This window comes from Sciurus vulgaris (genome assembly GCF_902686455.1).
Source record: "Sciurus vulgaris genome assembly, chromosome: 3".
NCBI classification, from domain to species: Eukaryota; Metazoa; Chordata; class Mammalia; order Rodentia; family Sciuridae; genus Sciurus; species Sciurus vulgaris.
The window spans coordinates 31,119,104-31,132,905 of record NC_136463.1 but is presented as its reverse complement, the minus strand read 5'-3'; positions in this window follow the sequence as shown (position 1 = coordinate 31,132,905).

Genomic DNA, 13,802 nt, shown 5'->3' with positions numbered 1-13,802 from the left:
AAGAATAAAGAAATAAGCAAATAAATGTTCATTGATAACTCGCAGGAGAAAATTCTATTTGGAAAAGCAATGAATATTTCCTCTATTATTCCTGTTCAAACAGATGTTCTGCCTCATCTGCATTCGCTTTACTTACTATCTTATCTTTGACCTTTCCTTTGAAGGCATTCATGGAAGAGAATGTCAGTATTTACCTACCTGCTGTGCTCCCATCTGTCTAAGCAGTGCATGGATACACACAAATTATATTTTCTTTGTATGACTTTGAATGACAGAAACATAACCAAGACTTCATAGACATAGAATGATCAGATATTATCTCTTTAGTCCCAGAATAAACTATAACATCATCTTACATCTGGACAGTTTGTGCTAGGAACAGGTGCTTTCAAACATTTCAAACTAGAAACCCTGATTTCCAGGACCTCTAGAGGGTTTTCAAAATAGTTGTTTTTTTTTTTTTTTTTTTTGGCATGTTTGGCCACTTTGTTATTAATTTTCTTTAGCTGGAGAGGGCACTATGATAGTGTAATGGCGATTATTTGTAATATGTGTTGGTTATTTTCATTATTATTAGGTCAAAAATGTTTGATTTCTTAGGTGTCTGTTGATGATTTGGATTTAAAAGTTCAGAGTGAAAAGAATTTGGGCTCTTTATTATTCAAATATCTTGATAATTTTCTAGGTGGACAAAGACCTGAGGCAGAGACAATATATCTGATAAGATATATTTCATATCTTCTACATCTCTTGAATAAAAGTGCATTACTTGCTCATAGGAAGTTCCAGGTACTAGTTTCTTAGATGCAATAGAAGAGAACTTGCAGCTTAGATTGTTTAAACCAGAAATCTTAAAAAGCTAAAATCCTACCACTAACTTAGAGGTGATACCAAGGATCTCTGGCCCAAGAAATGTACTAATATCACCTATGAGAATTTTTCCAAGATGGTCTTATGATACACTTCATGGCGTAAATAAGTTTAGATGTTTAGCACATTGCTTATCTCTTATGGTATGTTTGATAAAGCAGACTTCCTCATCCAGAGAAGGCCAAAAAAATTTTAGATTTGTTTTAATTGATACCATTTTAAACATTTTGGGCATAGGTACCCTGAGTACTGGTCCCATTTGATAAAAGTGGTATTATAAAATAAATCTTTGAAGTTCTCCTGTCCTAAATACCTATTTACATAAAAAAGTAGCACAGCACGAATTGTATTTTGTTATTATTACAAATTAAATTAGAACCCAATGGCTTAAAACATTAAACATTTGTCTTAGAGATTCGTCATCTGTAATCCAGCAATGGCTTTGAGGAGTTATGGTTCATACAGTTACATTCAAGAAGTTGACTGAGGAGTCGATCATCAGGGGCTGGAGGGTTAACTTCCAAGACTGAAATTTCATAGCTGCAAAATATAATGCATGAAATAAAAGCTCAATGGATGAACTCAATAGCAGTCTAGAAATGATGACAGAAGATGATAGAATGGGTTAAAAAAAAATGACCCAATTGTGTGCTACCCAGTAGAAACTGTCTTCAAAAAATAATGATGTAGGTAGGTTGAACATGAAAGAAAGCAATAAGAGAAACTAGACAACCACTAATCAAAAGAAGCTGAGATGGCTATACCAATATAATAGGTAGATTTTAGGACAAAGAAAATCAATGGGACAAAAGAGGAATATCAAATAATGATAAAAGTCCTACCCAACTAGAGGATATAGCAATCCTAAACGTATATGTCCGTACAACAGAGTTTCAAAATTCATGAAGCCAAAACGACAAAACAAAGGGAAGAAGAGATCGATACATCTATACTCATATTCGGGGACTTCAACACCACTGTTTCAATAATTAATAGACTTGCTAGACAGAAAATCAGCAAGCATTGAGATGAACTCAACAAGACTGTCAACCAGAGGTATCTAATTGGCATTGATCATACATATCATTCAAAGAACATCAGAGTACACATTATCTTCAGGTGCACATGGTACGTTTTCCAAGATAGAACACATCCGAACCATGAGGAAAATAGAACTTAGCAAATTTGCAAGGTTAAATCATTTAAAACCATTCTTTTATATAATAACAACTTTGAAGAAAGCTAAAAGAAAAATCTCTAAATCCTTGGAAATTAAGGAACATGCTTCTTAATATTCCATGGGTCAAATCAGAAGTCTCAAGGGAAATCAACTCAGTAGATATGGAGGGGTTCCAAGAGTTTGCATTTCTTCTGAGTCTCCAGTTGGCGACTGATGTTGCTGGTCCATGACAGGAGAAGGGTAGATCAGAGCAGGGACCACACTTTGAAAATCACTGAGGTACAGCATTGCAAATACAGAGTTCCTTTATTGAAGATATTTACTTTGTGTATTCGGTTGAGCTCTTCAAGCCCAACCACTCTTATTAATGGAAAAATAGGAACTTACAATCATGTACTTTCTACTCATGAATTTTTCTCTAGTAAAGCTTAATTTACATTTATACCCCATGACTGTAGTGGGGACATACATGCTTGTACGCTCCTTCATGTGGCATCCTGGCTGCAGAACATACATGTAACCCGTTCGGTTCCCAAGACCTGTTTGTGGCTCCTACTTAGAGAGTGTAACTGAATGACAGTATGTAGAAGGAAGCGTGTAATGTCTGCCATCGCTTTAGATGGTTGAATTCCAAAGACCAAAGAACCATGTGGTGTGCTCCCTTCGAGGCATCATGTTCACAATTAAGCTGGCGTTCACTTCTCTTAAAAATTTCTAGTGGTCGCTTAGTTTACAGTATGCATTTTTGTTGTTGTTACCAGGGATCGAACCTGGGGTGCTTAATCACTGAGCCACATCCCCAGTCCTTTTTTATATTTTTATTTTCAGACAGGGTCTCTTTAAATTACTTACAGCCCGGTTTAGGTGCTGAGGCTGGCATGCACCACCACGCCCAGCTGCAGTATGCATCTTTAACTAACCTCAGTCTACCTTCAAATGACCCTGTATTGCCCCTCTCCCCTGCACACCATAAATGAACAAGGGTACGTGACTAAATGGTGCTTTTCCATGAAGAGAACATCTTCCTTCTGTCTGCTCCACGCTGCCGTCTGGCTCTTTTCCCCTGAAAGCCTGTCATTGGTTTAACAGTTAATTGATGATTGGCCTCCCATTAGTTTCTTCACTGATTTCTGCACTCTTAGGGCATTTAAAAATTTGCTTCTGATTCTTTTTATTATTTATTTATTTTTATTGTAAACAAATGGGATACATGTTGTTTCTCTGTTTGTACATGGAGTAAAGGCATACCATTTGTATAATCATACATTTACATAGGATAATGTTGTTTGATTCATTCTGTTTTTTATCCCTTCCCCCCACCCCTCCCACCCCTCTTTTCCCTCTATACAGTCCCTCCTTCCTCCATTCTTGCCCGCCCCCTACCACCCCCAGTATGTGTCATCATCTGCTTATCAGTGAGATCATTCGTCCTTTGCTTTTTTGAGATCGGCTTATCTCACTTAGCATGATATTCTCCAGTTTCATCCATTTGCCTGCAAATGCCATGATTTTATTATTCTTTGTAGCTGAGTAATATTCCATTGTATATATATATATACCACAGTTTCTTTATCTATTCATCAATTGAAGGACATCTAGGTTGGTTGCACAATCTGGCTATGGTGAATTGAGCAGCTATGAACATTGATGTGGCTGTATCTCTGCAGTATGCTGATTTGAAGTCCTTTGGGTATAGGCTGAGGAGTGGGATAGCTGGGTCAAATGGTGGTTGCATTCCAAGCTTTCTGAGGACTCTCCACACTGCTTTCCAGAGTGGCTGCACTAATTTGCAACCCCACCAGCAATGTATGAGTGTACCTTTTTCTCCACATCCTCTCCAACATCTATTGTTGCTTGTATTCTTGATAATCGCCATTTTAATTGGGGTGAGATGGAATCTTAGGGTGGTTTTGATTTGCATTTCTCTTATTACTAGGGATGATGAACATTTTTTCATATATCTGTTGATTGCTTGTAGATCTTCTTCTGGGCTTCTGATTCTTAAAGAGAATAGTCCTCTTTCTCAAAACACTTCACAATGGCATTTAAAACAATTAGGCTAGCTGGGCATGGTGGCTCATACTTGTAATTCCAGCAATGTGGGAGGCTGAGGCAGGAGAATCACAAGTTGGTTGTCTCCAAGAAAGACTTAACAAGAACCTGTCTCAGAACAAAAAACAAAGAAACAGAAAGAACGATTAGGCTAAGGCAGGAAGAGAGCTTCTGGGTTGCTGCTCATGTTTTATTCTTGACCTGGGTGAGAGTTACCTAGTTGTCATCACATTTCAATAACTTGTTCCTGATTTGTGCTCTTTCCATATGGATGCTACATTGCAATCTTACAAGGTTATAAAGCAAAAGCTATAATTCAGTAAGATATAAGGATTTTCAAAAAGATTAATACTGTTTATTTTGTCTATGATGTGGATTATAATTATGATATAAACAAAAAGGTTCCCCTGGAGCTTTTACAAATAGTTCTTAGCTTAAAAAAGATCATGGGTCTTTAAAAACCACTTGGATTGATGTTAATAATGAAATCCCCCAAACATTGCAAATTAAGTCTGATTCTGCCTGCTTTCCAGTCTCTGCAAACTTGTTTTCCTCACAGCTGGGTTACTTGACCTCATTTTCTGATGACAGTCTGTCAAAGACTCTTGAACTTATTCCCAAGTAGGAGAAACTTTGGAAGCCTTAACCTAATATTTTGGGATTCAGAATCTGTTTCCTCTTGCTGTTGCTCCAGGTCTGATCATCTAAGAGTTCTGAAAACTTTACTTCTATCTTACCTACTGGGTGTGTTAGTTAGCTTCACTTCTCTGTGACTAAAACGCTTTACAAAGAGCAACTTAGAGGTGGGTAGGTTTATTTTGGCTCAGTTTAGAGGTGAAGTCCGAGGTCTGCTGTGTCCATTGCTCTGGGTAAGGCAGTACATCATGGCGAAAGGGCATGGTGGAGGAAATTTACTCAGGACGTGGCCGAGAGGAAGTAGGGGAGGGGGGAAGAGGCTGCAGGGAAGAGGAATCCTTCAGGGCACACCCCCAATGGCCCTCCTCCTGTAGTCATGCCCCACCCACCTACAGTTGTCATTCAGACTAGGATGGACTGACTAGGTTACAGCTCTCACAGACCAAGCATTTCACCTCCATTTCTGTATTAACACAAGAGCTTTGGGGGCAACTCATATCCAAACTCTAACACTGGTTCCCATTTTTCTCTGACTTTGTAACTTGCCCCTTATCCTGTTCTTGGTAGGATAGGAACCTTGCCTTTTTTGCCCAATTTTTCCCTGCTTTCCCAGAGACTGACATTGTTTACCTAACTCTTGGCCTAGTCTTTGCCTGACAAGTCCTTCTTATCCAACAGCCAGTGAGTTTTCAAGTGTTATCTCTTCCTGTTTTGCCTTTTAACATCCCTGACAACTTTTCTACAGGTATCCTTTGCTGGTTTTTGTTCCCTGTACACCAATTACTTTTCTGTTTCTACCTGTTGTCTGTTTCCTTACAGGCCAGTTCTTGACATATTCATTTTCAGCTCGGTCCTTAGGACTTCTAAGGACTGTCTAAGCTCTGTTTGAGAATTTTAGGCCTTCTTTTCTAGGTCCTACATGAGCACACAATTTACAGTGAACATCAAATGGAAGGCATCTAAGAATAGATGTGTACAAAACTTTCTGGTTACAGAGAGGCAAACTGGGGCTCAGGTAAATTCTTAAATACTTGGTTGGATAATATGTTCAGATATTATAGCAGGACAATATTTTAAAAATCTTTTCAGAAATATTTTCTTTAGGGTAATCTGGTTTCATGCTCATGAGAGCACCTAGCTCCATGGACCTGAATTCAGCTTCATAGAGCTCTGCACTTTCCAGCCACCAAAACATCACAGTCCCCAAGGTATTACAGAAATCCCAAAGAACTGGTAACTTGGTAGAGGCCTGGAGTTGGCATAGGCAGGTCACCTTTGTGGGCCTCCACTCTAGAGGATTTTTCAGGGGCCATGGATTCCAGCAGCTGGTGCAAACAGATCTCCCAATGACCAAAAGGGACCAACCACAGATGAGTGGGCACCAGCACTGGATGCTAAGCAACCAGGCAGGGTGTGAAATATCTCATAGAAAGCCAACAAAGACTCAAAGAACAACATATGGGAGAAGGTTTCCTTCTTATGCAATGCCGGTTTATGGGTCTCTCATGAACCCATTGAGAACAGAGGAAAGATTTTGAGGAAAAAATGATAGGAAATCTAAAAGGGATACATCAAATTACTGTTAGTGAATTTAATATTTTATTTTCTTTAACCAAAGTGGCAATTGAGAAGCACATTGTGATCAGTTCTAAAAAGAAGAAAACAAATTTGTGATATTTCACATGCCATATTTGAAGGATATTTTCATAGATTAAGAAAACAGTTGAGGGGGCTGGGGATATAGCTCAGTTGGTAGACTGCTTGCCTTGCAAGCACAAGGCCCTGGATTCAATCCCCAGCACCAAAAAAAAAAAAAAAAAAAAAAAAAAGAAAACAGTTGAGGAGAATGGTGTGTGAAACATGGACACCTAGGGAGAGTGCATAGAAAGGAGACAGCAGAGGAGGTAGGATCACAAGAAAGAACAGCCTTTCAGATCAGTGGACAGGAGTCGTGGGCCTCTGAGAATAGAGCTAGCTAGGTGGATAGCTGACTCCTAAGACGTAGCTTGGAACTGCTGTTTCAGATCCAGGAACTGTGGCATGACTCAGAGTACCCAGATATTGTTCGAGACCACTTCCCTCTAGATCAGAGGAGTTAAGACCAAATTAGAGAAATGGGATCTGAAGGGACCCTGGGAGTAGATACAGCTTTGTACCTGCAGTGTTGACCTAGCCATAATGACAATGCACACTGGCACAGCCAGGCCCAGAACAGCCATTTCTTCTAGTCACTCCTGTCTTTAAAGCAAGATTGAGCCATACACCCAACTTCCAGATGGGTGTGATCCTGTTACACTGCAACATGTCTATTTCAACTTCTGATTATTCCAGCGTTCTTCCCTTTTAACAAAGACTTCCTCTGAAAGTGGATAGAAATAGAAAGATAAAGGTAGGATTGTCTGGGGCCATCCTACTAGAAACTTTCATCCAGCCTTGACTAATAGAGATGTAGAAGTTACTTTGGATGTATAAAATGTATTGTCTATAAGATTGACCTGAACTGATATTTTTCTACTGAGTTGTGGTAATTCTGAAATGGAGCTGCTGCCCAGATAGGGCTCTGCCACAATCCCCACTTTCCTAGGAGATTAGCATAATTTGATGAAGATTTATTAAAACAAAGAACTTGAAATAATTATGGATCTGCACCATATGTCACACCACATTAGAGAAATTTGCATCTTCTGGTCTGTTGTAGTAGAAAGAACACAGGATGTGGAGCCAGAAAGATCTGGAAGTTTTCCAGCCTCTGTCACTTTGTAACAGTATGACCTTAGGAAAATTAGTTCATGTTTGTGAGCCATGGTTTTCTTTTCATAAAACGGGGATAAAGTTAATCTTCCTTGGATGGCATTGTGGATTATACACACCATAGATTAGGTGGCGGGCCCCCCAGAACACCCCTTTCTTCTTCCATGGGGTGCTGAAATATATTGCTTAGATTCTGCCTTGGTTTTCTATGCTTATTGCAGAGCACACCTCCTCTTCAAATTCACTTCTCATTTTTTTTGTGTGTGTGTGTTTATAGTATGAATATCTGCAAAGTCTCACTCTGGTCTGGGAAATATTTAAATTCACTGAGTTGACTTTGTGCTTCTTTCTTTGTGGTAGGCAGAATAATGGCACCTTCTCCCATCAGGTGTCCAGATTCTACTTCCTGGAACCTGTGAACATGTTACGGTACCCAGAACATGGAATTAAGATTGCTAATCATCTAAGCTAAAACTAGGGAGAATGCCCCAAATGATCCAAGTGGGCTCAGTAGAATCCCAAGGATCTTCAAAGGTACGTAAGAAAGGCAGATGAATCAGAATCAGAGAGGCATTTGCAAATGCTGCACTGTCAGTTTTGAAGATGGAGACAGGGCCAAGGGCTAGGGAATGCAGGTGGTTTCCAGCAGCAGAAAAAGGCTGTCTCCCCAAGAGGTCATGGAAAGAATGCAACCCTGAGAACACTTTGAATTCAATACAGTGAGACCCATTTTGAACTCATGACCTCCAGAACAGTCATATAATAAATCTGTGCTGCTTTAAGCTACTACATTTTAAATAGTGATAACTTGTTTCTGGAATAACAAGAAAGGGTCATACCCCTTTGCCTCATTTTTTTCTTGGGGAACACTGAACTTTTGCTAGCATGTACCTCTTAAGTTTTATAAAGGCCAAAAGAATACTGTTTTCTTTTCTCCTCTCCTTCTATGAGTCTGAATATGAAGCATCTTCCTTCCTTCATTAAGCCTTAAACACTTAAGAGAAGGATAATAAGAGAGTTATATTTCCTGAACTGGAGAGATACTACTGTGCTATGATAGACATAGATTCAGAGTCCTGGCATGAAAAAGAATACACAAAGTGGATCAGTTGAGGAAGGTTTACTAAAGGGATTTGTAGTGAAGGGATGGGCAAGGTGAGGGGAATCTGATAATACAGAGTTTTGGAGGATCCTCTTGGGGGTGAAGCTATCTCCCTAGGTCCTGAAGGTGTGAGCCAGGAGGAACGGTTCCTGGAACACAGAGGGAGACAGAGGGAGAGTGAGAAAGGGAGAGGGAAGGATGGAGGGAAGGAGAGGGAAACATGCAGTTAGCAATAAGGATGTCCAGGGTAGCCTCATAGAGCTGTGATTGGGTTGAGAGATAAACTAGCCTTCAGCAGCCCTGCAGGGAGGGATGAAGGAAAGTAGCCCAGTCTCACTCCACCCTCTCCTTTCAATCTCCCATGAAAGTTCCCTATTAGCCCGACACTGTCAGAACTTGAGGGTAGAGTGTCCTTTATGATCACTGCAGTCCATCTCCAGGGACACAGTGCTGCTTGGAGAATAAGGAAGAGCAGGTCTAGAGAGGCAAGCAGACGATGTCCAGCACATGGTGGAAAATGAAATTCGCCTACAGGATGGCTTGAGAATAGGCAGTATAAAACTATCTTACCAAAAACTTCAGTGCTTAACTGCATCAAATGCTCAAATGAATGAATTTATACTGATGCATATATTATTAGCTGACCTTTTGGAGTAGAGAGCCAGGCATTGCAGGGATAATTCCCACAACTATCATTGGGTAGGTGTCATTTATAGGCGGACTCAATAATTGGATTCAACAAGCATTAGTGAATTCTTGTTATGGCCAGTCACAGAAGTCTGCACAGGGGTTGCAAAATACATAGGGTGTGGTGCACAACTTTTAAGGGCAATTCCTTAAAGACAGATCCAAACTTTTATGCATTTTTTTTTTTTTACTGGAATTGATAAAGATACTATAGATTTCAAGGTACCACTTACTCTACCTTTTCTATTGAAAGGAAGAAAAGAAGGAAGCAGGGAGGGAAGGGGGGGAGAAGGGAAAGAAGGGAAAGGAATGAAGCGAGGAAAGAAGACGCTGTGTAACTCCACATTTAATTCCCTTTACGTTTAAATTGCCATGTTGCCATCCAAAAACCACTTCTTTCTCTTCAGGCTCCAAACCTGCAGGGGCCTAACCAGACCAAAGTGGAAAATCAAAACGTAGTCCCTGAATTTAAAAAGCAGTCCAGCGAAATCAAATCAAGCAGAAGTCCATCTGGCTCTCCATTACGTCGCGCCTGTGATTTCTCTCAGGTGTACGATGCACCTGAGTGGAAATGGGAACACTAATTGCTTGTATCCTGCCACTCTTCTTGATTCCTCTGGGTCTTTGAAGAAAATAAAAATTATACATACCTCCCAGGAATAGAATCCATCTGGTTTGAGGAAAATGACATTATCTCTCAGCAGATTTAGAGGATTTTAAACTACCACTGCTGAAAAACTTGGGCAGAATACCTCTAACCAGACCCCAGAGGAAAGGGGCATGTTGTACAAGTAAACTTCTTGTTGCATCTTCAAATGTTCAAAAAGAAAACAAAACAAACAACAACAACACAACAACAACAAAAAAAAACATTGATCAGTTTTTATTGCAGCTTCTTCCAAATGTGAATGGAGCCTGCCTGCTGATCAGGCCCTTGTAGGTGGGGACCAACACATAGAGGGTACAAATTCTCTTGGGATAAAGGACAGCAGGAACACACAGAGAATTACAGTGATGGTCTCATTCTTATTCTCTGTTACATTTGCCTGGCGTTTTATAGCCTCCTCTGCATCTGCATCTATGGTTCCATTTAGTCCTTTCAACCGTCATGTAAAGCAGGGAGAAAAGATGATCAGGAATTCGATTAGTCTTTTTTATTTTTTTGATCGACTTATCCTCTGGTTTCAATGCTGCAGTCCATCCTCCACACTTCAGTGAGAGTAATCTATTTAACATGCACATTTTATCAACTTGGTTCCTGCTCAATTATTTTCCTAAATGGCTCCCCATTACTTTTAGCATAAATACCACCTTCCTCATAAGACTTAAAATGTCAGCGGTAATCTGTTCTCTGTGGATGTGCCTGGTCCAATCTCCCCTTCTCCTCTCATCATCTGGGAAGCTTCCACAATATTCATCTCTCATTTGCTGTGTGCACATCATCATCTACCGATCCAGCCTCCAGCGTCTCTCTCCCAGCCTCTATGTCAGGCTAATTCTTATTCATTCAGTTGCTTCCCTGTCCAGAGAAGACTTCTTTGCAATTCATGGCTGATCTAAGCAGATAGACTTATTTTTTTTCTTTTGTTTATATACATTTCCTATTTGAGTACTTGACACACTTAAATGCTATATTATTTTAATGTCTGATTTTCTACCATTATGTCATTTTCTGCAAGGCAGGAATAGCACCATTTAACTTTTGTGTACCCAGACTGAGACCAGAGCCTGGAATATAAATGGGTAGATGGGTAAGAGAATGCCTACTTAGGCTGCAAAGTAACCTTGGGGCCCAGTTCTGTGTGGCTTTACCCAGTCCTTGCTAGGGGATTGGCCCTATCAAGGTACAACCTGACAACACCTGTCTCTCTCCCATGAGGGTCCTTTGTTGCTACTGAATGATGAATGGAAATCACCCTCATATTTATTCTTGTTCCTTTCCTTTCAATTCTTTTTTTTCCTTCATTCCTGCTTCCTCAATTAAATCATGTATATCCCAATCAAAGTGCAGGACACAGCTGTTGGTGCAGACTTTTCTTTCTGGGGAACATAGACAGTCACACAGTCTTGTAAAGAAAGACCTTACTGGGTGCTTCATAAATATGTATTAAAAGAAAGAACTAAATGTAACAGAAATTTCCAAACAAATACACACACACAGACACACAGACACACAGACACACACACACACACACATATATATGTGTATATATATTACTTTTTAAATTTGTTTAATTAGTTATACATGACAGTAGAATGTACTCTGATACATTATATATAATGAAGTATAATTTCTCATTCTTCAGGTTGTACATAATGTGGAATCTCACCAGTCCTATAGTTACCTATGTACATAGAGTAATGTCTGATTCATTCTACTATACTTCCTACCCCATAACCACTCTACTCCCTTTACTACCCTCTACCTAATCTAAAGTAACTCTCTTCTTCCCTATCCATCCTCCTCATTGAGATTTAACATCTGCATGTCAGAGAAAACATTCAGCCTTTGGGTTTTTGGGGATTGAATTACTTCACCTAGCATGGTATTCTCCAGCTCCATCCATTTACCAGCAAATGCCATAATTTCATTCTTTTTTTAAAGCTGAGTAATATTTCATTGTATATACCACATTGTTTTTTTATCCATTCATCTGTTGAAGGGCACCTAGGTTGGTTCCATAGTTTAGCTACTGTGAGTCAAACTGCTATAAACATTGATGTGACTGCATCATTATAGTATACTGATTTTAAGTCCTTTGGATATGAACCAAGGAGAGGAATAGCTGGGTCCAATGGTGGTTCCATTCCAAGTTTTCTGAGGAATCTCCATACTGCTTTCCACAGTGGTTGTACCATTCTTCAGTTGTACCACAATGTATGAGTGTACCTTTTCCCCCACATCCTTGCCAACATTTATTGTTGCTTGTATTCTTGATAATTGCCATTCTGATTGGAGTGAAAGGAAATCTTAGAGTAATTTGGATTTGCATTTTACTAACTTCTAGAGATGTTGAACATTTTTTCATATATTTGTTGATCATTTGTATTTCTTCTTCTGTGAAGTGTCTGTTCAATTCCTTAGTCCATTTATTGATTGGACTATTTGAGTTTTTTGGTGCTGTGTTTTTAGTTCTTTATATATCCTGGAGATTAATGCTCTTTTTTGAGGTGCATGTGGTAAAGATTTTCTCTCATTCTGTAAGCCCTCTCTTCACATTATTGATTATTTCCTTTGCTGAGAAGAAGCATTTTAGTTTGAATCCATCACGTTTTTTGATTCTTGAGTTTTACTTCTGGCACTTTAGGAGTCTTGTTAAGGAAGTCAAGTCCTAACCAACATGGTGAAGATTTGGACCTACTTTTTCTTCTATTAGGCACAGGTCTTCTGGTCTAGTGCCTGAGTCTTTGATCCACTTTGAGTTGAGTTTCATGCAGGGTGAGATATAGGGGTTTCATTTCATTTTGTTACATGTAGATTTCCAATTTTCCCAGCACCGTTTATTCATATATTATGAATAGGCTATCTTTTTTCCAGTGAATTTTTTGGTACCGTTGTCGAGCATGAGATGACTGTCATTATGTGGGTATGTCTCATATGTCTTCCATTTTGTACCATTGGTCTAAGTGTCTGTTTTGGTGCCAATACCATGCTGATTTTATTACTACGGCTTTGTAGTATAGTTTAAAGTCTGGTATTGTGATGCCTCCTGCTTCACTCTTCTTTCTAAGGATTGCCTTGGCTATTCTGGTTCTCTTATTTTTCCAAATGAATTTCATGATTGCTTTTTCTAGATCTTTCAAGAATGTCATAGGGCTTTTAATTGGAATTGCATTAAATCTGCATAATGCTTTTAGTAGTTTTTTGGCAATATTAATTCTGCCTATCCAGAAGCACGGGAGGTCTTTCCATCTTCTAAGGTCATCTTCAATTTCTTTCCCTAGTGTTCTGTAGTTGTCATTGTGGAAGTCTTTCACCCCTTTTGTTGTGTTGATTCCCAAATATTTTCTCTCTCTGTCTCTCTCTTTTCTTTCTTTCTTTCTTTTTTTTTTTTTTTTTTTGAGTTATTGGGAGTGGGGTAGTTTTCCTAATTTCTCTTTCAGTAGATTCATTACTGATGTATAGAAATGCATTTGATTTATGGGTGTTGATTTTATAACCTGCTACTTTGCTGAATTCATTTGAGGTCTAGAAGTTTTCTGGTGGAATTTTTTGGATCTTCTAAACACAGAATCATGTCATTGGCAAAGTGAGTTCTTCTTTTCTGATTTGTATCCTTTTAATTTCTTTCTGGTGTCTAATTGCTCTGGCTAGAGTTTCAAGGACAAGATTGAATAAAAGTGGTGAAAGAGGGCATCCTTGTCTTGTTCCAGTTTTTAAAGATAATGCTTTCAATTTTTCTCCATTTAGAATGATGTTGGTCCTGGGCTTAGCATAGATAGCTTTTACAATGCTGAGGTATGTTCCTACTATCCTTAATTTTTCTAGTGTTCTGAACATAAAGAGGTGCTGTATTTTGTCAA